The sequence below is a fragment of the Physeter macrocephalus genome, chromosome 9 (assembly GCF_002837175.3).
Source record: "Physeter macrocephalus isolate SW-GA chromosome 9, ASM283717v5, whole genome shotgun sequence".
In the NCBI taxonomy this organism is placed as follows: Eukaryota; Metazoa; Chordata; class Mammalia; order Artiodactyla; family Physeteridae; genus Physeter; species Physeter macrocephalus.
In genome coordinates this window covers 55,858,342-55,883,741 of record NC_041222.1, presented here as the reverse complement: position 1 = coordinate 55,883,741, position 25,400 = coordinate 55,858,342, and the positions used below count along the sequence as shown (strand labels likewise).

The 25,400-nt window shown below is 38.7% G+C and overlaps 1 long non-coding RNA gene across 3 annotated transcripts in view; it reads left to right on the top strand.

The window, feature by feature from the left end:
- Nucleotides 1-25,400, top strand: part of LOC114486931 (uncharacterized) — a 187,818-nt gene that overhangs the window by 84,457 nt on the left and 77,961 nt on the right. For all 3 annotated transcript variants that reach the window (XR_008618250.1, XR_008618249.1, XR_003681373.2), the window contains exon 2: nucleotides 3,431-3,626. This is a non-coding gene — a long non-coding RNA (uncharacterized lncRNA). The remainder of the gene's footprint in view (nucleotides 1-3,430; nucleotides 3,627-25,400) is intronic.

Sequence of the window (25,400 nt, the reverse complement as noted above, 5' to 3'; positions counted from 1 at the left end):
CCTTGCTATGTGACCATGGTAAAGTCATTTAACTTCTCTGGTTTTTTTTTTTTGTTTTGTTTTTTTTTTTTTTTTTTTTTTTTTTTGTGTGTGGTATGCGGGCCTTCCTCGGGATCCTCCAAGACCGGGGCGCGAACCCGGTTCCCCTGCATGGGCAGGCGGACGCGCAACCACTGCGCCACCAGGGAAGCCCATAACTTCTCTGTTTTTGTTTCCTTATCATATGATTGATATAAAGATTCAACTGCTCTTTGAACAGTGGCTGACATATAACCTGTCAATAGATTTTGGCTATTATTATACAAATTTAGTCAAAGACAATGTCAGGATTGGAGGGAGGTAAGATTCTGAATAAGGCGTGATGCTTGTCATTCTGCTGGTCTTCTAGCTCACCTCCTAGGAACTCATGACAAACTCTGAGGATGGGAATCTACTTAAATAAATAAAAAATAAAAACCAGAAGAATCATTTTGTGAAAAGCTTTAGCTCATGAGAAGAGAAAGTAGAAGACAAAGGCTCCTCCATGGTAGATGATGACACTGGTAGCCTCACATTAGTCAACACGTTCATCTTTGATGCCCTCATTGTCTAAAATCATCAACAGAACAGCAGTGCCTTGAGGTGACGACTGATGACACATGTCTTTTTGCCATTGGTAACAAAGGAGACATGATCCTAAAAAAGCTGGAGAGAAGACAAAAATGTAAGAAAAAGCCTGGAAGAAATTTCCCAGAATTCTCAAAGGAGAAATTTAGAGGGTCTATTCCTGACGGTGGGGGCAATACTAACTACAGAGAATAATGTTTTGCGGCCCTTACTTCACCCACAGGGAGTTATGATATACCACACTCAGGTTTTCGTGGTGTGAATAATGATTTGCTACAAGAATCCGGAAATCAATTCATTCCACAAACATTTATTGAAGAGCTATAATGTGCCAGGCATTGTTTACTATACCAGTGAGGGTCAGACAGATTATATCGTCATAACAAAGTACCCCAAATCTCACTGATTTATAACAACAAACATCTTTCCTCATTTATGCTATAGTTCTCTCACGGTAACAATGGCTCTCCTGCATCATGATCTTCACTTAGGAGACCAAGCCACTGGAGGAGCTTCTCCGTGGTATATCATTGGTCTTATAATAGAAAAGAGAAAGGGTGAAGCACTAGCTGAATGATGAAGCACTTCTGTGCTCAAGTACTACATGTCAGCTCCTCCCACGACCTTCTGAATTCAACAGAACAGGGATACATAATCTTTTACAGAGTGGGACACCAGGGGGGAAAAAATGAATTTTCAGCCAACAGCAACACAATCTACTTGCCATGAAATCTATCCTCAATGGTTGTACTGTCTGGTAGAATTTCATTTGGTCAAATTAGTCTTAAATATGATACTTAATGGAGTAAATATTCAGACATCAGTGAAAGCACAAATGTGATAGTACAAAGTCAGTGTGCTTTTCAGTGTTAGTTGCTTGAGATTATTTGGAATTGAGGATCATATGAGTTCAGGGCTCTAGGATTCAGAAATGACTCCAGATTCTTTCATCATTCCCCAAAGGAAAAGGAAGAATAAGTAGGATACCAGACATTTATGCAGTCCCTCTGAGATCATAAAGGCTAACAAAGGAAAGTTTTCAAAAAGCAAAACTACTTTACAGTTTCTTTGCAATAGACATTATTCAGTAAATACAACATCATTCATGGCCTGGAGACATACCACCTTGGATTGCCATCCTGGCAGATATCATAGATTGTACAAGGTTGGGCAGGTTAAATTCTTACAGGGAAGACCTTTTTTGGAACGCCCAAGGATTACAAAAAGCACAGCTGTCTTTCAGATGAGGTTTTATTCTGAGTGTTTCCTGTTCAGTGACCCTTCCTAACTGCATATAGGATACTTTTCATTCATTTGCTTTGGCCAATTTTATGTTCGATTTTTGTAACTGAATTTGTCTTGCCCTTTACTGCATTTAAATAGATGGAATGGTCTCACTTTAGACTTCTGAAACTATTTGTAGACCTTCACCTTCACATGTTTGAAATAAATGTGAAGCATTAATTTTAGTCAGACAACACTGAGCCCAATTCACTTGGGAAAATGCATTTCAATGTGTAATTTATCATCCAGGACCTGTCCCGGAGAGTAAATTAGGCACTTTGATAGGTGCATTAAACTCCTCCTGGCTACTAGGTACCATTTAGGGCCGTGGGGCAATAATTTACTTAATGGTACCTTGGTGACCTCAAAAAGTTTATGTTATTTTGAAAGTTCTTAATTTTCTTCCACAAAATAATTTATGCACTAGGAGGCTGGGTATGCTTATAAATATGTTTCCAGATAGGCAACAACTATTGAATAGAATAAATAAGATAACATCGTCATGCTGATGCAGACGTGAAATGTTTCATAAATGTGTTATCTATCCTATCCACGCAATAGATGTGTATCTCACAAAACAATTATTTCTTTGGGTTTCTTTTTTTATTTACAAGACTGTCTTCCATTTTATTGTAATTCGTAACGCTTCATAGCTATAAGGATTTCCAGATCCACATCGCTGCATTTTTCCATAGTACAAGACACATTTATCCAAAATTAGAATAATGTGCTAAATATCCTGAAAGTTCTGACAGCAACTTACATCCTGCTTCTTCCTTGATTCACAGCAGAGCTTCATCCATGTTAAATAAGTTGCTTGTTAAGTTTTGATACCTCCTACTCAGTCACTTCTTTATTAAATTGCCTCAGATTAAGCTTGATCCACCAAGTCAAGTAAAAGCTCTGGATTTTGCTTTCACCTGGGGGAGAGAATGACTGATAAAAAGAAATATAGCTTTCATATTTTAATGTCTCTAAAATTTGGATATGTCTTATAATTGGTATGTGCCTAAGTTTCTTTGGTAACATTTTTTTCTCTCTTGTTGTCATAAAATGATGGTACATCTTATAACTGATGGCATATTGGATTTTTGAAATATAGTAGGGCAGTTTATTTTAGAATTTTGAAGATAAAGACCTGGGTGAAAATAGTTCTAAGAACATGAAAATATTGCCATTAAGAAGAGCAGAAGCTGATAATGTTTTCATACCCATTTCAGTTACACTGTCTCTCTGAAGATGAATTTATTCCCACCGATCAGTTTTGAAAATGTTTGAGTGGGGCAGACACCGACAATTATATGAAAGTAAAACCTGTGTGAAATTTTAAGGGAATATGTGTATGCCATAATAAATCAGCAGAAATACCTGTTTAAACAATTAAAGACTATTCCTACTACTTTCCAACTAATGGAAGTTGAAATAGTGACTTGCCAGTGAAGCAGAGTTTTGGAAAGAAGCACTGACCCAACAGAACTTGTGTTTACAACTAATATACTTCTTTTGTCAGAAGAAAACTGTAAGGGAATGTCTTTTTCAGAATAACTCTACTCACATCATCTCAGTTGCAACTTCTCTGGACCTCTTTGTATGGACCATCGAGTTCACACGTCAGTGACAATGGAGAAAGAGGATTAGAGTCATAGGAAACAAGAAAAAAAGGGGAAAAAAGAGGAAGGAAGAAAAGGAGGATAGAAAGAGAGGAACAAAAAGAAGAAATTTTACAATTAATCAAGGTATGGAATTCCTGAAATTATACCCTTAATGTTACCCTGAATTTAAAAAGATATTTGCCTAAATAGTCTATACATTTTTATTAACAAGTAATAAAAGATAGAACAAATGTGCTTCATTCTCTTAGTAAAATGTGATGCTTATTAGAGTTTGTTTGCTGCATTATCCCAAAGTATCAACATACAACTGGGAGTCCCACTTCTAATATACAAAATGTCAAAATTCCAAAATGTGATTTCATGAGTACTTAAAACCAAGCTCCTTGAATTTGGCACTTTTCAGGAGAGATTTCATTCAAATTTAAACAAGCAGCTATGTCATAATTAAATTTTCAAATGGAATATATATAGTTGAATACCATTTGAATTTAAGTCCTGGGGTACAACAGAACCGTAAACTGTTACATGATAGGAGTTTTTTGTGTCTGCATACCTCTAGAGAATAAACTCAATTTTCTTTGTGAAGGGAGAAGTTAAGAGGTGATACACATGACAATGATGAGAGGTTCTGAGGTCTCTGCACTGTTCCAGCCAATATCACAACACAGCTTCACATTGAAGTTGAATGTCAAACATGTATTTGAACTCTGAAAACTCTAATAAGATTGATACATCTACAAATTCTATATTTGCCTGAAATTACTCTTTAGAGTCTCTTATTTTTATAATCTTTAAATTACAGAAATAATTAACATGATTAAGAAAGTCCTAACTTCTTTGTAAATTAGGGGAAATAATATAACTAATTTTTTTCTTTGGATTCACTTCTATTGACGCTATTGATCCATCTGTACCTTGTGAGTATGACCAGGGTCTGGTGGCAGGCAGCAAAAATTATTAAGTTTGAAAGACATGACATTCAAACTCTTAGTTGTACTTAATGACCTTTCAAACATCCAGGAAATTACATTACGTTCATAAAACAATGATAATGATATTTATTTTTATAGTCATCAATAAGATTAAATGAGCTCATGTATGTAAAGCATGTAGCACATCGAGTATGTTCAGTCACTGGTTGCTTAAAATAAGTCCCATAGTAACCAAAGAGTAGTAGTAGCTTACTTTTTAGTTATGGGGTTAGAATCTATTTGATGATTTACTTCTAATTTCTCCATAAGTTTCATAAGCATTCAGTAACTCAACTCAATAAATATTTATTGTATGATGTGATAGGTCTAGAGAGGTAAAGTACCTCCCATAGAAGTGCTCATACAGCATATCGACATGTCAATAAACATTCACATGAGAAGAACCCTGTATACTTATTTTGAAGTCCTAGCAAGCAGTGTGGGATGCCCTGTGACAAAATTGTGGTGGAGAAGATGAATGATAGAGGGTATCATAAAACCACTGATGAGAAACATCCAGAAAGATGAGCTTGAAATTACTACCTAAAACACAGAACTAGCATCCATAAAAAGACGGGGGAAAAACTGTAAAAAGACATATTAATGCTCAACTTTTAAGATAGCTTAGAAACAAGAAGAATCGGCAAATAAAAATATCTGGAAGAAGAAGAATGGAATGGGAATCTTGGTCACCTGGCTAGTTCGGTAGGTTAAAAGACAGATAAGGTAAAATCCACATTATCTTTAATGTAGCAGACAGCTAATCAGATATCTAATTTTAGTTTTGTTCATATATCAGGGTCAGTGGTCTTTAGGGGTGAGAAACTATTATGTTTTGCTTGAAGTCTTAGGTCCATGACTCATGAGATGATTTATTTTGTTGATCAAGAAACATGGGATGGCCTTGAGGGAGACATAAAATGCCTCAGGAATGTGTGGGTCATAAGGAGACTCTGATCAGAGTCTTTCAGTGGCCCTGAACTCCCTCTTGCCTTCTTCATCTTCTTTGCCCTCCAAAGTCACCAAGTCTTCCTCTCATCTCCTACAGGACAGATGATCTTTCACATTGGGTTCCTTTAGCATTACAGCTGCTAACCCAAACAGGGATATCAGTAACTTCTCCAAAGAAGACATTTTTTTTGCTCCATGTAAGAGAAATTCTTGTGCCAACTCTTAAGAGAATACTATGTTTGAAACAGACTAATAGATAAAGAGAACCAACTGGTGGTCGTCAGAGGGGATGGGGTTAGGGCTTTGAGCAAAATAGGTGAAGGAAATTAAGAAGTACAAACTTCCAGTTATGAAATAAATAAGCCATGGGGATGTAACATACAGCATAGGGAATATAGTCATTAATATTATAATAACTTTGCATGGTGACAGATAATTACTAGACTTATCATAGTGGTCAATTCACAATGTCTACAAATGGCAAATCACTATTTGTACACCTAAAAGTAATATAACACTATATGTCAACGATTCTTCAATAAAAAAAGAAAAAAGAAAAGAAAGAGAATACCGTGTTCTCTATTTGAGCACTCCACAGTACATTAGATATTCTAGTAATTCACACGTCTTCCTTTCTCTGCTTGCATAATCATAAAGCTTTAGAAAGTAGGGGATGAGGAGCAACTGAAGCACTGCTATAAATCACGTGACCATCTATCATCAACTTGTGAATCAAGGTCACGACCAGAATGTTGTTTGGTAGCAGCATCCTTGATAACGATGCATAAAATAGTCAGTTATCCAGCCTTTTCAAAGATCTGTCATCTTCTGTTGCCAAAGGGTCATCCGTTTTTGTTTTTGTTTTTTAACACAGTATTACTTGTTTGCTACAAGATAAAAAGAAAATTACCAGCATTCTAACAAGGGTTTATAAAAACAGGAGGGCTAGTTTTTACCCGCCTAAAAGAACAGTTGATATGAAGATTACTCTCTTTTTTTTTTTTTTTTTTTTTTTTTTCAGGAAAATCATGTACAGTAGGGAATTTGGTGGTGGAGGGGAGAGCTCGGTGGTGTAAGGGACCATGGGAATGAGAGAGAGGTAAAGAGGTTCAGTGACTATTATGAGTGGGAAATTTGGAAAGGGGGAAAAGTTCCTAAAGTACATGTGTGCTGTCTAAAAGTCCTTCAAGGAATCTTTAAAATTTAAGTTTTCTTCAAAGAGCCAGTAAACACTACTGTTTCTTTATATGTTACACCACATAAAAATTAGACTAGGGCTTCCCTGGTGGCACAGTGGTTGAGAGTCCGCCTGCCAGTGCAGGGGACACGGGTTCGTGCCCTGGTCCAGGAGGATCCCACATGCCGCGGAGCGGCTGGGCCCGTGAGCCATGGCCGCTGAGCCTGTGTGTAGGCTCCGCAACGGGAGAGGCCACAGCGGTGAGAGGCCCGCGTACTGCAAAAACAAACAAACAAAACAAAACAAAAAAAGATTAGACTATATGGCGCCTCATAATTTAAATTTATATATAAGACATAAATTTATATATAAGACATAAATTTATATATAAGAAGGTTTATATATATGTATATATATGGTTTTTTCCATGCCAAGCTCTTATATATCTTTACATCTTCCACAACACCAAGCATAGTATTTTGCTCATGGCAGGTACTCAATAAATATTCGCTAAAGCCACACAAAGAAGTATGGTTCTCAAATTAGTGTTTACTAACCTGGAAGCACTGTGATATGTTGGAAAGAGTATGTGTCTGGTTACGTGAAAAATTTCAGCTATACTCCCTGGCTGATTAAACTCAGTGGCTTTGGAACCTTCAGCAAGTTGTTTCTCTTTCCTGGAATCACATTCCTTCTCTGGATCATAAGAGCATTGACTACGTCATCTCTCACTGCCTGTCCAACATTCTAAGTCCAACACTGTAACCTTACAAGTTTCCAGGTACTTTTATTTGGCATGGATAGAATAAGCATTGTTTAGCCCCAGATTCTATCAGTTCTGCTCTGCAGTTCTTTAAGACTATATTTGATTGCTCATTGTTTATGGTTTTAAGATAAACAGCTGAGAGTATACTCTGAAAGAAGGGTGATGAGAAGCACGCATTTACAACTCATACCACCATTGTCTAAATGACTAGAGGTGATAAAGTAGCCCCAGTAACAATAACTACTGTACATTCAGTATTTATTGTGTGTTCTAGGCACTGTGCTAGTCATTCAAGAAACATTTTTTCTTTTGCTTATAATAATTCTGATAAGTAGGCCTCATCTTAGCCTATGCAGTTTTAGCTGCATAGGTGTCTCTCCTAGGTAGCACTCCTTGAAATCAGTGTAACAATCACAAGAAAGAGTGCTGGTGGTCAGCTGGGATAAGGGGCTAAGGATGGGTTCTGTTCTTCCTTAGATGGTAACCCATAGACTCACAGCAAAGATACTGTGCAAATTTGCATTCACAAATTTGTGTTTGTAAATATGCTACTATTAGTAGGTTTTTGTAAGGAATTGATATCTCTAAAGGAGCAACTTTAGGAATATTTGAATGGATCTTACTTGCGCTAATGAATTTCATGAGATATATACTTTGTCCTATTTTCAGCTGGTTCTATTGGAATTGGCTCTTCCTTACAAATAGAGGAACTAAAGATTTATTGTCCTTAGAACATGTGGAAATTAGAAAATGGACTAAAGGGATCCATTAATATCCTTTCAACAATTAGATGAATTGTAGATCAATACAGTGTATTAATAGAGTCAAACTGATTTATATAAATATCCCATCAGGACAGCCTCAGGAAGATAGCACTAGTCTGAATTGTCTTGAAAAGAACAACAACAAAAAAATCTTACAGGACAAAGGCCTCTTTCCCACCTTGTATTTTAATAATTTTGAAGTGAGAAGTGAAACTAAAATAAGTTAGTCTATATGGCTTAATGAAAACACACCACATCAGATTGAAAATTAAACATCTAATAGTAGCAAGGTGAACAGCATTCTTGTAATAATAAATTAGTTCTTTGTCACGCATTCCACAGTCAAATGTCTGTATTGTTTTTAAAAAATGGTTTTATATAATAATTATTATTTTAGTTTAGATGTCCTTTTCATTTTCAGGATGCAAGAAACTCTGAATAAAGGGACCAATTAAATATGATTGATATAACAGTTACCCTCCCCTGTACACGTTCTCCATAAACCTCAAAGCCTAACCGCAAAGACAAAAAATAGAATTCCAAAGGAAAATTACTGCACAAGTACTTTGTGCTAAACTGGCATCAAACATAAAAGTAAAATAACGTCCATAAAGCTTAAGGGACTAATTAAGATCTTAATGTGGTCTCATTCCTAGGAAAATATTAGGACTTGTGACTCGAGAAGCCTTGTGTTTCACAAATTAAAACAAAAACAATTGAGATAGTATGTCTATCAAAATGTTTCAGGATTGAAATTTAATGAAAATCTTTAATTAATTTATATCTGGATCACATTTTCTCATTATCAGTGACAATCATTAGGAAAATAGGGAATAGTATGAACTGCCCACATTCCCATTAAAAAAAGAAAAAAAGGAGCACAAAAGGTAGAGCGTGGCAGTTCAGCGAGAAAAAGAAAACAAACTATAAATTATCTTCTGCAGGAGGACAGCGTGTTCAGCCAGACACGACAGGTTTTATTTTTTTTATTGCTCATGGTACTCCGGCACCCTTGCTTATGTGTATAGATTTAACAAAAGCATAGCTGGGCTTTGGGAACACTCAGCGCCAACTGAGGGGCTGGGACACATCCATTCACATGTTCCTAAAAGGAGATGGGCACAACCGTAGTAGCTATCAGACCCTGTACAATTTGGAGCAGGATGCAGAATAAAGAAGTCAGCTTTAATTCTGGAAGAAAGGTGGAGAAAAGCCCAAACATCCTTTTCCATTAACATTGACAGCATGCAGAAATGAAAAGTAAAACGGAAGTATAGGATAAGGAGAAAGCCGTTTCTTATTTTTCTGTCTCTGAAGAGGAAAAAAATAATGTATATTGGGTCAACATGAGGTATTGATTGTCATATCACTGATTATGAATTTAACTGCCATTAACACAGACGCTAGAAGAGCTGTCACTGACGTTCAGTAACAATTCACTGTTGCTTAAATGCACCTTAAATTCCCGTGTTGCTTCCAAAGGCAAGGTTTATGAAATTTTATAGGGCATATTGGAAAGCATCAGATAGCTGACTCATGCTGGTCAGTAAGGAAGTAAATTTTTCCTTCCCAACTGGTCACACCATTCTAAGACCATCCCTATTCATACACCTGAACACTCAGTGATTGCTCTAATCCTTTGGTAAGGCTGGAAAGAATTGAGGGCACAAATCAAGGGGTACAAACACCAGGTCTTAGCAAAATGGACCCACGGAGGGGGTTATTGTTCGTGAAGCTGACTTTTGATGATTTCACCGCAAAAGTCTAATCATCTCCACAAATGCCTTACAGGGAACATGAAGTTGAAACCAGAAGTAATTCGATCATGGCCAACTAAGTGTTCTATGGAGAATTTCCACATTCTTAAATTCTTAACGATAACACAAAATGAAATAGGAAGAAAGGAAAATGTTGAGAAGAAGCGAAGAGTGTTCAGAGGGAATAATATTAACTTAAGGAAGCTTAGGTCCCCGATTCCCAAGGTTCGCTCTGGAAGGATTTTTCTACCTCCTCAATTCTTGTAAAACTGTATAGGTGTTCTTTGGAGAGAAAAAAGGAGGAGGACTCCCACCTTAGGTTCTGAATACATTGTTTCAACATCCTGATTCAGTGTCTAAATCATATCTCTTTTTATAAATCAAATCTCTTAAAAAATCATACCTAATATGTATAACAAGTGTAATGTCAAAGGCACCGTGCCAAGTGTTTTGCATGGATTATCTATTTTACTCGCCCCAAAAGTCCTAAGAAGAAGGTACAATGATTGTCCCTACGTTATAAAGGTGAGGTAAAATATCCTCCAGGAACAGATTTATTAAACGGCAGTTCAGAGATATATCTTCAACTTTTAACCAGTCTCTGGGCCCCAGTTCTGGTCACATTACTACCTGGGACTGTGCTGTGAATACAGTAGCCACTAGCCACATGTGGCTCTTTGAATTTAAATTAATACAAATTCAATAAACTTAAAACTCATTTCCTCAATCGCAATAGTCACATTTTAAGCACTCAATAGCTACTGTATTTTATAGTCCAGATAGAACACTTCCATCATCACAGAAAGTTCTATTGGACAGCACCGTCTTAGGACATTGGTTTTCCCTTGATGATGCTGTCAGCTTTCTCTTCCATTCCCCACAGTAGCCTAAACCAGCATTAAATCCACAGAAAATACGTGGGCTGTGATGAGTCTTTTCTTCCCACCTCCCAGGAAAAGGCTACCATCCTCTCAAATGGAGAAAATTGTTTGTATCCCACTTCTCATAACAAAGCTGTTTTAATTTTTAAAAAATGATTAGGAGTAAATGTTTAAAATTACTATCAAGTAGAAATGCGATGGGTACTCTATGGGAGTCAATGTGGACTTTTCACCAAACCATCTGTATGATCTTTGACGGCTGAGAAAGCAAAGCAAGTAAGATTATTATGAAGCATATTTTATGGTGATGATGTTATTTTGGCACCACATAAAGTACTGATGAAATTTCACTAGGGAATGCAGCTATGTGCACTTCTGCCTAGAATGCTATAGGAGGACATTCTGAGTCTAAGAACACACATCAGAGAATAATCAGAATGATTCAGTGCTAAACCATGACAAAGAATTAGCCAGTCTTGGCCTGAGTCCTATAGGCAAAAAGAAGATGTTAAGGAGTATCACAGAGGTAAATGAGATCCAGAAGGGAGCAGAACAAGTTATTGCCAATAATCTTCCAATAATGGCAACTCAGTTTAATGTTGTTAGTAGTGTAAATTTCCAATCATTAAATTTGCAGTTAAAGTGTTAGGCAGTATATTCAAAATCAGAGATCAAACATAATTAAGAAATCAATCCAGGTAGAACTTCAATTGTGCTTTTTGAAGGTAGAAAAAGAAAGCGTCCCAAAATACTGACAGAATTAAGATAATGATTTCAGCTGATCTAGGAAAATATGTGAAGAATGAAATGAAGACTCAGTCCTGTTGGCTAACATACTGGCCCACTTGTAGTTTTCATTCCTAAAGTGAAGGGATCGTACTATCTAACTAAATAATATGCTATATTCAGGTTTTGCGTTGTCTTTGAGTACTGGCACAACTTCGTCATGCATGTACAAAAAAAATCTTAGACTCTTAAAATGTTCTTCTTGAAAGAAGCTTTGGGAAGTTCTCTAGTTCATCCTCTAAATTTTATAGATCAGGATCCTAAGACCCAGAAACGGTCAATAATTCAACCGTGGTCACTTAGTTCATTGGCCACAGAGTTGGGACTGAAACCATGGCACCAGGTGAAAAATTACAGCCAATGAAGTAGCCAGCAGCAACAACATTTCCATATGTGTCTGAGGACCCAAGAAGTTCGGATGAGATAGATGATCTCTAGGGTCCTTCCAATGCTAATATTTTGAGAAGTCTTCTTCAACCAAAAATCAACTTTCAAAGTTTTATTTTAGAATAAAAAATTTTTTTTAAACAGAGAAGAACAAAATGTTTAAAGTCCCATAAAGTCACCCTCCAAGGAAAACTACCATGCCCATCATAGATCTTGCTTTAGAAGGCACAGATATTACATACTGGAGATGCTCTGTGCAGAACACCCAGCAGCCGTGTCTTTAAAAATAGTAACCATGTCTCTTTCACCTTTGTATCCTAGACCCTGGAACAATGTCTAGAGCGTGAGAAATGTTTATTGAATTGAATTGAATTCTTAATTTTAGAGATAAGGAAACTCAGGCCCATTCTGGCTAGGAGCTTGCCTTCTATTTAATAGATGCATTCTCAACAGAGGCAATATTGCCCCCAAAGGGGTGACAAAATCTTACTCTTGTTATGTATAAAACAAGGGCATACAGAGAGTGCATAAAAAGGTATACAGTATAGCTGGGTATTAAGATTGCATAAGGCAGGGACAATTAAGGGAAAAAAACCTAAAAAGGCCTTCTATGGGGGCAAAAAAAAATTTTAATGTTGAGAAACACTGGTCTAAGCCTATAGACATTACATGACATAAAGAAAATATACATCACAAAATCAGAGGACAGTTACCAATTTTTTAGATGAATCCTCTTTGGCCCTCACAAATGTTTAAAATGTTTCACCTTCTGTTTACTGGCTCCAAGATGATATAAGTTGAATATAGCAAGCTTTCCTTTTCCCCCTGAGTAGGAAACTCCAGTAATAGATCTGTCCAATTTCATGGACAGTTATTTAAATGGCTTTATTGTGTTCTTATGATTCAGTCATTCATTTTAGAGCTTCATTCTCACATTCTAGTCAAAGCCATCTTCTCTCCAAGCATTCCTTGCTAGTTCCTTGGGAAACTCTCCCACTTCCTCCAGGGGACCCCAGTTCTCCCTGTGATCTGCCAGCATCAGTGGCAGATGTTTTCATTTGCCCCTTGAGCTCCTCCTTCCCATTCAGGGTATGTGGCTCCTATAGAAACCCTCTTCCACACACCTTGGAAATCTCCGTGTCTCTCTGCAATACTGTTACCCCTACACTAGAAGGCAAATGAAGGTAACCAAGCTGGTGTCTAAACAGAAGGCCTGTGGGGTATGATATTACAGCTCCCCCAAATCTGGAAGCCCCTCTCAATTGACTTCAATGAGGGGAAGCAATGCTGTCCTCTCTTCCACAGGGAAGTGAGATGAGGGAGTGGCTTTTCCTCACCAGCATTGCACTCCCATAAAACACAGCTGCCACTTCCAGCTCCTCCCCTGTCACCCGCCCCGGCCTCCATTCAGAAGTGGGCCAGCTTCTCCTAATAGCTGAACGGGAGGTGTCAGCCCTCTACAAATAATGCTTCTCTAAACATTGAATATGGAGCACTGCTTTCTTTAGTCTCAGCTGTGAGGCTCATTTTCTAAATCAAGCCCTAGGCCCCTGCCGCCATTTACCTTGGGGACTAAGCATTTGATACATGTTATCTCATTTATTTCTCTTCACCAACCGGTAAAATATTATTCTCTTCCTTCTAGAGATGAGGAACGTGAGTCTTCTAAGTTAAGCAACTTTTCTAAGGCACAACTATTTCTAACAAATAAGTGGTTCAACTACTACTGGACTCTAGACCAGTAAGACTCTAAAATCCAAGCTCTTAACCAATAATTTTTTTTAAGTGAAGGTAAATTAAAATTAACTTGATTGGAGGCCTCGTTGAGAGATACCCATTGAGGGACCTAATACATGGCCAGTCAGGAAATCTGTGTCTAAATTTGGGGCTCAGGAAAACAATAATTTGTATCATCAATTTTACTTTTTTTTTCCCCTGGGTACATTAGATCTTATATTTTCAACCTGAACTGAGAGAAGCATTTCATATGCAGAGCTACATAATAGAAAATAGCATGGTACCACCCAGGCATTTGGAGGAACACTTAAAGAACTAAGGACACTCTTCCTATTATTGATTTTTTTTTTTCAATTAAGTGTTAAGTGGAGAAGCAGAAAGAAGATAAAGGGCTCTTCCTAAGTAATAGGAATAATTCCAAAATAGCCTAGCCCACATTTGGGGCCACCATAACTGAATCAGAGCACTGCATCGTTTCTGGTTGATAGATGAACAATCTGTTGTAAGGCTGGCCAAGAATTCGGGACCCCTGTGCCATCTCTGATTCATCTGTGTCACCAGAGTCTGAATCACAGCTGTGTGACCTCAACCGATTGATGAAAAACAGAGAAGAGAAAAGAGAAAAAGATTTGGAGGAGATTTGACTTAGAAGTTGATATGCTTTATTTCTTACCTACAAATCCTTGTAAAATCATCTCTATGTGTATAGTTTCTAAAATTCATTATTAATCTCACAGATGTTTATATGGCAAATTTTGCAGATCTTCTTGTCTGTTCTCTACAAAATATCAGTTTCTTAGGGATATATTTTTAGCTTTCTAGTCCCCAGAGATCATCTCTGAGAGACTGGTTGACTCCAGTGATAATCCAAGGATCTTCTGATGGGGGCTATGGGAGAGTCCCAGTAGCTGCCTAAGTCATTAAAAACTCCAGTTTTTCTATTGCACCTCTTAACAATGGCATTGGATGTTCTTTGTCCAAAGACTTCTTACTGGTGCAGAGATTTCTAGGAGCCATAGACTCTCCCAGCCTACCTCCATTAAAAGCTACACGGGAGTGATTGAGGCATGTTGGGCTTTTAGTTACCAAGACAATTGACTTCTCTGAGGAAGCCATTCTGGGAACAGCATTTCTTTCTCTTAAGTGAGCAGAGTTAGTAGGAAAGTCAGAGTTCAAGGTCTGGCTGTCTGGCTTCAGGGGCTGCAAAAGCAGCAGTGAGGGCTCTTTAAATTTTAACAGTGCAGACAGCAGAGATGTTGGGATTGCCAAGTTCTTAAGCATTCCCCATGAATGACACCAAATTCAAATTCTTGTTGGCAGAGTGCTACAGCTAGCCTGTGCAGAGACTTTAGAGAAAGCCTTCAGTAAACCCTTCTAATTTGGAAATCTATGAAGTTAAGTTAGTCTCGGGGGAGAATTACCAGTTCACTAAAAAAGAAAAAAAAAAAAATCACGGGAGGAGAGTAGGGTAGGGAGGAAGAAAAGAGGAAAATCAGTACTCTGCCTATGGTTTTGTACTTTCCCATGAACAGATAAAATAGCCAGGCTATTAAATGTCTGACAGTTCAAACAATTGTTTTGAAATAGACAGGGTCATGGTGGTCATCAGATCTGAAAACCACTAATGGTGTAAGGACTTCTGCAATTTGTAGTTTTGTTTTTTTTTTTACATCTTTATTGGAGTATAATTGCTTTACAATGGTGTGTTAGTTTCTGCTTTATAACAAAGTGAATCAGTTATACATATACACATGTTCCCATATCTCTTCCCTCTTGCCTCTCCCTCCCTCCCACCCTTCCTATCCCTCCCCTCCTTCCTATCCCTCCCCTCTAGGTGGTCACAAAGCACCGAGCTGATCTCCCTGTGCTATGCGGCTGCTTCCCAACTGCAGTGTAGCAAAGACGTTATAAAACTAAGTGCAACGGGAAGCAGCCGCGTTGCACTTAGTTTTATAACGTCTTTGCTACACAGCAGTTTTCTCATCCAGGAAACAGAGCTACAATTGGCCACTAATACCTTAGAGATCGTGATGCCCCCTGCCTGTGTTTGGGACCAGTCCTTGAGCAGGCAGTGTCTTCTCCCCACCCCCCATTCTATGGAGGAGCATCCTGCCTTCCCATCATCCACGGAGGCTCTACTACAAACCACTTATAGACCCCACCAGCAAAAATTTCTTTTAGACCCCCAAACACTACCAGCTGTACAATTCCAAGGCATAATAATGTAAGAAGAATTGATAAACTGAATTTTTTGGAAACTTTTTGACCCATTCCGTAAATACAGTTTGATGGTCTCCTGCATGTCAGGCCCCATCCTACGCACTTGAGTGCACAAAACCAATATCTCCACTTTCAGGGACCTTACTTTCAGGCTGTAAAGAATATGAATCTCATATCCCTCTGCAAGGGCTACAGTCCAGGGCACCTGCTTTGAGTTATGAAATAATATTCATTTTATTTAAAACCATTGTCTAATGTCAAAATTTTTTTAAGGAAGAAGAGGAAAGGAGAATGAAAGTAAGAGAAACAGGAGAGGCAAGTAAAAGTAAGAAATATAGTGAAGCTTTTTGTAGTCCCAGTCTATATCAAATTAAATTTTAGAAATGGAAGAGAACGTGTCGGTGTCAGGTCCCAATGGGCTATTTTAGTTAACTTCTTCATCAATCAGGTGAATAAGAAAGGATAGAGAATGTATCATATTTTAGTTCCCTTAACTATGCCTCATTCAATTTTAAGGAATATCTCCAAACTTATGTTTAGTTTGTCCTAATTTCCATTTATGAATGCGTTTATTGAGCATCCTTTATATTTAAGACACTGTGCTAGGTGATTGGCATAGTAGGTTACATGTTAAATCTTCACATACTTATCCTCCCCATTACATAGATGAGGAAACAGATGCTCAGGGATTACGTGACCTGCTCAAGATCACCCTGCTAGTACATGGAGGAGGCAACGTTTGCCTCTGACCCCTTACTTCTCCAAGCCTGTGTGTCCTAATCTAAAAATAAGGGCTAATAACAACTTCTTTGTAGAGATGTCCTCAATATTACAAATAATATATGAAAAGTTGCTATGGCAGTGCCTGGCGCCTAGAAGACTGTATGATCGCTGATAGCTATTATACCACATATCTCATATCTCATAAGGTCCCTGGGGACACCTTGTACCCAAAAATGTAGAGATGACTGTATCAAAACTCCATTATTTGCCCCACGGGAAACTCAATGTCCTCCCCCGTATTTCTGTAATTAACCAGTGCTTGATATTTCCCCTCTATGATTTCCTGATTCTAGTAAACTTTTTGTTCACTCTGCAGTTTATAGTTGTTCCACGGTTGGAACAACGTAAAATCAAATATTAGACATCTCTTTTCTTAAAATGCCTTTGGCCATTTCAACGGAATGGGCTCCAGCTCCCACAGTTAAACCATGCTCATTTCTTACACGGAGCAGGGTGGTTCCGTCTCCTCACCGCTATTGCCTTAAGGCTTCAGCCTTAGCCTCAAGCAGGTTTCCAAGGCATTTTCCTAAGGCAAACAATTTCTTCCTTAGGACGACCCTTGATACCAGCTGATAAAATAAGGTTTCACCTAGTTACATGACTATTATCTACTACAGTACCTAGTGGGCCCCTCATTTATGCCTGATCTGACTGGATTTCTAGCCTGGGCTCTGAGGTTTGCTGGTTGAATGATTATGGGCGAGTCATTCTGGCGTTTATTCTCAATTGTAGAGAAAGTTGGACTAGATGTTCAGCAAATGCCTTTTTTCTCGGTAATTTTATTCTATTCAGAGCTTTCAGATAATTCCTTTTCTCATAAATTTCAACACACGGGTGGGGCTTGGAGTGGAACTTGAGAATACTTTAAAACCAATTGCACGATAAAAGATACTTTATGCATAAGGAAAAATCGTCAATTTTGTTTTTTCTGGTTCACCAAAAATGAAATCAAAGCCACAAATCTCCTTTAGTACTTTCAGTCATAATATACTATATGCCCACACTAATAAAAACAGAGACAAAGGAGATAAAATGTTTTGAAAATGATGGAAAAGGGCAGAAATGTAATTGTTAAGGATAAAATGTATTACAATAATATTGATGAGACCAGGAAATGTTTTCCTATCTAGCCACCGAAATTCAGGGAGGTAACTGTTTTGCTGTGCTGAGGCATTTGGCAGCGCCTACAGTACCTGGCGGCAATCTATTTTTCTGGTTAAAAGTACACTTTCATTGTAAGGAAACTGGAACATTCAGAGGGATAAAAAATAAAGAGTAAATTGCTCACTGTATTATCAGCCAGGAATAACCATTGTTAATGTTCTAATTTATTTTTTTCTCTTGGGACTGATTGGAACTCTGATATATGCATAATGTTATATTCTGGCTTATTTTGCTTAACATGGGTGACAACTGTATCCTTCCCATCAATGTAACATTCTTTTATGAAGTGTTGAGTCGGGACAAAGGCCATATTAACCAGCATCAAGGTGGGTTGATGCCTTGGTCCTTGGGATGAGGATTATGATTTTGTTTTCAGATGAAATAGTATAGCTGAGCACTTGCTTTCAGAAACTCTGAGGGAGACTGAAAACCATCTCGGTAGCTAAAGATTGTTTTCATTTATAGCAGCCATATCTCTTAGTTGCATGTCATAGGCAGTTGCTATCACACACCTGACTGAGCACTCCCTAGAAGGCCCGAGAAGAGCCCATTCTTGGGTGGGAGACAGATGCATTGAAGTTTAGAAACAAAGCATGTAGGGGCCCTATGGTGCCATGGGGGAGCGCAGGCACTTGTGGGTCTCCTCCACAGAGGTTCAAACCCTGGCTCTTAACCCTTGTCAGCTGAGTGGCCTTACACAAGTTATCCTCTTTGAAACTCAATTTCCTAATATGTAATATTTTATCCCCTCTCTCACCGGGGCTCTGTAGGAATTAATGAGTATAATGCATGCAAGTCACTTAGCCCAGAATATAATTTTAAGTGCAAAAGCAATATTAGCTAGATATTATTACTGGTGTTGTAATTATGGTTTTTATTGCCTCCAGTTTTTGACAAGTTCCAGTCAGTATAAGTCTCAGTGGAGCATAATCATGAAACCCTTTAATTTTTCTCTGGTCACAACTTTTCACTGCTATTGTAACTGTCCCTTTCCCATCCCTCAGCGATATCTTGAGTTAAATGCTATGACTTTTCTCTCCCTTCGGATTATTAACATTTAAATCTGTTTAAATTTCCATTCCATGTAATTTAAATCTCACCTCTGACTTCCCCACTGTCCTCACACCCAGCAGCCTTGAACCAGGCTCTGACTGCCCAAGGTGGAGGGCAGGTTAGATGGCTGGCTACAACGACTCTTTCCTATACCCTTTTCAAGACCCAGCAACCTCGATCGGGTCAAGCAGATTGAAGGAAGAGGGCAAATGTTTATTATTGCCTCATTTCTTTACTGGCTGCTCCATGGGCCGATCCCTGATGTGTATTGCTGCTTCTCCACGCGTCGTGACCGGCCTCTGTGCCTCATGTAATGTTGGCTCCCTCATGGCATGCTGGCTTCGGTTCCCTAGGAGGGGTCACGTGGGGCTTCCCTCACTGCGCGCTTATCTGACACGGTTATCGGGCTCAGTGTATCGGTTTGCTGGAGCTGCCTTAACAAAATACTCCAGACCAAGTGGCTCAAACAATAGAAATTTACCGTCTCACAGCTCTGGAGGCTAGAAGTCTGAGATCAAGGCGTCGGCAGAGTTGGTTCCTTAGCTTGTGGAAGCATCACCTCTACCTTTGCCTTCACCTTCACGTGGCATTCTCCCTGGGTGTATGTGTTTCAGTGTGCAGATTTCCCCCTTTAATAAGGACACTAGTCATCTTGGATTTGGGCCCACCCAAGGACCTCATCATAACTAATTACATCTGCAATGACCCTATTTCCAAATTTAGTTGCATTCTGCGGTACTGATGGTTAGGACTTCGGTATATGAATTTTGGGAAGACACAATTCCACCCTTAACAGTCAGCATCAACCATCCCATGCCAACCAGCCTGTCTCCAAGCTCTTGCCTCTGTTAGTGCACACACTGCAGGCAATGAGGGGGCTCATACGGTGGACACTTTTCACTGTCTCCTGCCTTGTTACACCTGTGTTTATGGCAGGATTTAGTACCTAGGTTCTGTAATCACCCGTCCTCCCAGTTCAAGGAGGTGGCTTGTAGACACCCAGCTTGAGTTTATCTGCTTTATGATTCCAAGTGACTAAGCTTGTCATGCATCCAAGGTGATATTCTGGAAGGAAGTATACTCGAGTCCAAAACTGTTTAACCTTTCATATTTATTAATGCCTTTTTCCAAATCCGGTTGCCCCCAAATGATTAGCATGAAGTAGATATTTTATTGCTCTTCTCCCTAGACCTCATCTGTCTGGAAGGTAATAGAAGGGCATGGGAAGAGGTAAGAATGGGAAGCGGAAAGCCTGGTGCTGATTTGGTTAATTTCCTCAAAGACAAATGCAGGTCTTCATCTGCTCTGCGTTGCCCAATGTGACGCACGGACTTCCATGATTCACTCTGTGCAGATTCTATCATATGTGTTCATTTCTTAATTTTAAAATAAGTCTTCTTTTCAATCTATTGCCTCAGTGCCCTTATAGTTTGGAAAATTGGTTCCAGTATAATTCCTTGTTCTGTGAAACACATTTGGGGGCAGAGACTTCACTGAGAGGGAGAGAGAATCACAACCCCAGACCCCATATGCCTGCCCCAAATAATTGGTACCTTATATGATAGGTACTTCTGGACATAAGATTTATATTTCCAAAAAGGGTAGAGAAGAGCAAGCCCAATGGAAGTTGACTTTACCCCGGGTCCTAGCAGAAGTGATATAATCCTGGCCGATTTTATCATTTCTTCAAAGCAGTGGTTCTCAATGGATTCCCCAGATCAGCAGCACCAGCATCCCCTGGGGTCTTATGGAAATGCAAATGTTCAGGCCCCAGTCCAGACCTACCCAATGGGAAACTCTGGGGGTGGGGTCCAGACAGCTGTGTTTGAGCAAGCTCCGAAGTGATTCTGATGTACACTCAAATTTGAGCAGCACTGCTCTGAAGCAGTAGTTCTTAACCACGGCTGCATTTTACAACATCTGGGGCCCTGAAACAAAACAAAACAAAACAACAAAAAACAGTTGTCTGTGTCCTAACTCGTATCAGTTGGATCACAATATCGGGGGGTGGGTTCTGAGCAGGGATATTTTTAACAAGTTCCTCAGATGATCTAACAGGCAAACAGGATTGAGAGCCACTGCTCTCAGTCAACAGAGTCTATAGATTCTATACTGCTCAGGAGAGCTCTTCTGGAGCCTCTGTTGGATGGGAATGGGGCCAGCTGCCAGGGCTTTGGGCCCCCTCCCTAATTCACCTGGAGCAACCAAACTTTTATCTGTTTTCCACCCTTGGCTTTAGTATAATGTTTTGTCTGAACAAAGGTTTCTGTGGCTCAAAAGTACAAACATTAATTCTCTGAAGGATAATAAATTGTAAAAGCCAAGAGCCCCTTGTTTCCTTCTAATTCCATTTTATGGAGAAGGTGAGACGGTAAAATAAATATATCTGGAGCTTATCAGGAGAGAATAGCTGCTGGAGGCTCCTCATGAGGTTATAGGAAATCTGAGGTTTTGGAATGGACCAAAGTGCATGGAAACATTTGTGTGGGAAGTCCAGGAATGTGATCTGCTGTTCCAACTGCTCTGTGCTTCACTAATCTGATCCTCTAAAACTTCATGCTTGTTAGAACATAAATTATACCATCACAGATTAAAAACATGTTCACCTTTTGAAAAATAAATCATGGTATGAAAGTACAAAGTAGAGATTTTTTTTTCCTGAATTTGGTTAGCCAGCATCAAATCTATGAGCAAAAAATTAAACACAAAATACAGAGATGCTTAAAATAATAAGACGATGGCCAAAGAGGGGCTCCATCAGCACAGACACATTGGGAATTTTTAATGGCAAGTAAAATGTTGCAACTGAAACAATTTTACAATTTTAGAATATTTTAAATCCATTTATTTTAATTGGAGCAGTGTTTTTGTACATAAAGATGCCAAGATACATGAGAAGGAATATATGTAAAAGGTGGGTAGCTTCATTCATCGAGGTAGTAGGTATTTTAGAAGGCAGTTTGACCCTCTCTCTCTCTCTCTCTCTCTCTCTCTCTCTCTCTCTCACACACACACACACACACACACACACACACACACACACACACTACAATAAAAGTCTTTGCCAACTTTCGTGATCAGGAGCTTTTAAATATCCAGTAGGTCCCTGGAAAAGGAAACTTACTAAGGATAAAGTCTAGCGTATTACAGGCAGTTACCATGCTGATGATGGACATGAGTTCTGAGTAAGCAAAAAAAACAATGAACAATATTTAAATCCGGAGAGGTATGAAAACAAATGCTTGATGAGTGTCATAAGTGTCAATTGAACAGATGAAGAGAAGAATGAACCTGCAGGGTGGGGAGGCAGAGGTGCTGTCAAAGGTGGTGAAAACAGGAAACTCCAGTTGGTGGGATATGTGGTTAGAATTACAATAATAACAGTGATCATCATGGGTGCCTCCTTCCTCCTCCCCCGCAACTGAATAAATAAGGAACTAGAGTATGACGATCACTCCATAAAACTCTCATAAAATCACATCGTCCTATCAGCTCTCTTTACGTGCATGCTGCTCTAGAAACTCAACAAAGGGGCGAAATTCTCCTGGCAGAGAGGAGAGTTAAAACTTTTCCTTTATCAGGGAATGAGAAGTCAGGACAGACAGACAAAACAGAAAAAAAAATGCCACACTTCTTTCATCCAGAATCTTTAGTCTTAGGAGATCAGAAGCACTGTGGCTTGATTTGAGGGGCCTTTTGCCATGGCTTTTAAACTACTTAAGGATAAGGACTTTACCTGTTCATATTTCCAACGCCCCAAAGCAAGCATAGGGCCTTTAACTTGAAGAGGAAAGTATACTTTGAATTTTCTGATTCTCAGAGTTTCTAGTAGGACTTCAATCAAAATTCCTGATGGTCCTATGTTTTTTTTTAAAAAAAATGAAATTTTAAATCTCAGGTAATCTATGTATATCTTATGTGTAACTTCCTACAGTATTTTCAAACATTTTTAGCAGTGGAATCTGTTTACAAATTTACTCTTACGGCCAAACCACGATTTATAAAACAGATTAAAGTAGAACTGTACTGGCCATTAAGGGGCAGGGAGCTCAGACTGCTGGGTCACCTTCCCTTCATCCTACACAGTGGCCTTGAACATCCTCCATGAAGCATCAGGGCTTAGAACTCTTTGAAGATCATTGTTCTAATATATTTATCCATAAATAAATATATATATATATATATATACACACACATATACATAATACCTATATATGCATATATTATTATATATTTATATGTTATATTATACATATTATTATTATATATCACGAGTGCATATGGAACACATTTGTAAAATTAGTACAAATGAAGTGTGGTTCAGTAATAGTAACTATTTACCACGGAAAGCGGTTAATGTATCTATGTACCTATGATACAATCCAGTAATTCATCTCTCTGTAACCTAGGCACCATCCCCATAGAAACTGCCTTGCACCAGGGCCCTCAACTTCTCATCTTACTTTTCATTTTGAGCATATATTTTCCCTTTTTTTTAAAAAAAAAGTAGAACCTTCACTTATTTTTCGTTGTAACTGAGGTACAACTTATAATAGTAAAGTGTACAAATCTTAAGAGTACACCTCTATCCCTTTTACCTACCTACAGACACACCTGTGAAATCCCTACCTATATCAACACAGATATTTTAGCACCCCAAAATGTTCCCTCCAAGTCAATACCATCTCCAGAAGGTAATAATTCTTCTAACCTCTAACACAGAACATCAGTTTTGCCTGTTTTTGAACCTTTATAATCTAAAGCATGTACTATGAGGTTTATGCATCTGGCTTCTTTCACTCAGCATAAGAGATTCACCCATGTGCCTGACTGTGATATGGTGATGGTTGACACACTATTGTGTGTCACCTATTGTGTGACCACTATTGATTGGTTCATGGTGATGACCTTGACTTTTATTTTCCTAAGAGCAAAAGTTATTTGACCTTTATAACTTTTCCCTACCAACCTTCATCTCAGTATGTATCATCATCAGGATTTAGAGGTGAAAAGGACTTTAGGACCTTAAATATATCTAGCCCAGTAACATGAAGAGACAGCCTAAGGTCACACCCCTCGTCCTTCCAAGAGCTAGGACAAGGAAAGCCTGGTGTCTTGACTCCCATCTGGTAGCCTCTCCATTACCTTTTGCTCCTGTCTCTCTTTTATTTCTCTTCCCTCATCTGTCGCCCCCGCTTTTTTTTGGAGAAGCAATAGGAAAGCTCATCTTCCCTATTGGCAATCTCCTGAGCAATGTGGCTTAAGCTCTTTCTCACTTCTTTTTTGTCCCAAACTCCTACTCCTGCCTTTCATCCTAATTAATCCTCAATTCTTTGAAATCTCTTAATGCATCACTCTAGGAAAATTACCATCACCATGCTGATTACTGATACCTTTCCAGCTATGTTTTCCAGTTCATCTTTCTAGCTACCTGTTCTCAGATTTTTCAGACTTTTCATTTCCATCTACTGGAAATATTGTCCTGTCTAACCTTCCATTACTTTCCCATCTCATCGTAGCTTTATCTTTTTTCTTTCTTTTTTTTTTTTTTTTTTTTTTTTGCGGTACGCGGTCCTCTCACTGTTGTGGCCTCTCCCATTGCGGAGCACAGGCTCCGGATGTGCAGGCTCAGCGGCCATGGCTCACGGGCCCAGCCGCTCTGCGGCACGTGGGATCCTCCCGGACCGGGGCACGAACCCGCGTCCCCTGCATCAGCAGGCGGACTCTCAACCACCACGCCACCAGGGAAGCCCCTATCATTTTTAATGTAGATCTGTGTTCTACATTTGTTCCCTCGCTGATTGGTTCTTACTTCACATCACCCATTATTTTTACCATTAATTTTACCATTCTAATATATTGGAATGGTAAAATTACAAAGATACCTGACAGTATCAAGAACCCAGGGTGAGTGACCACAAACAAGCAGTAATAATAATAATAATAATAATGGTAAATATTTATATAGCATTTACTATGTGTCAAGCACTATTCTAAGCACTTTAAACATATTAACTCATTTAATTGTCCTAACGGTAGGTACTAGGGTTAAGACCTCTGTTTTATAGATTAGGAAACTGAAGCAAAAAGAAGTAACTCACCTGAGTTCAAACAACTGGTTACGATTTGAATTCAGGGGGTCTGGTTCCAAAGTCTTTGATGTTAACTGGCCTCCAAAGATGAAGATGGTGTGGGTACAAGAATAAAAAGAAGTCAGCTTAGGGTGCTTGGGATAAATCTTCAGGAAAAATTTGGACAGATGTCCAAGATGGGCAACAATATAGCAGACGTGGGAATTTAGTCTGGGAAAGCCATCTGGAAGGCAATGACAGGTAGTTAAAACAAAGACGATTCCTAAAGGCTCAGAAATAGCTGCCTTCATGTAAGAATAGAAGAAATGAAATTGAGCATTCAACCAGTGTTGCAGAGATAAATTGCTGATATAAACATGATGACTCATCTAGAGAAAGGGATAATGTCTAGGGTTCATCCAGAACAAT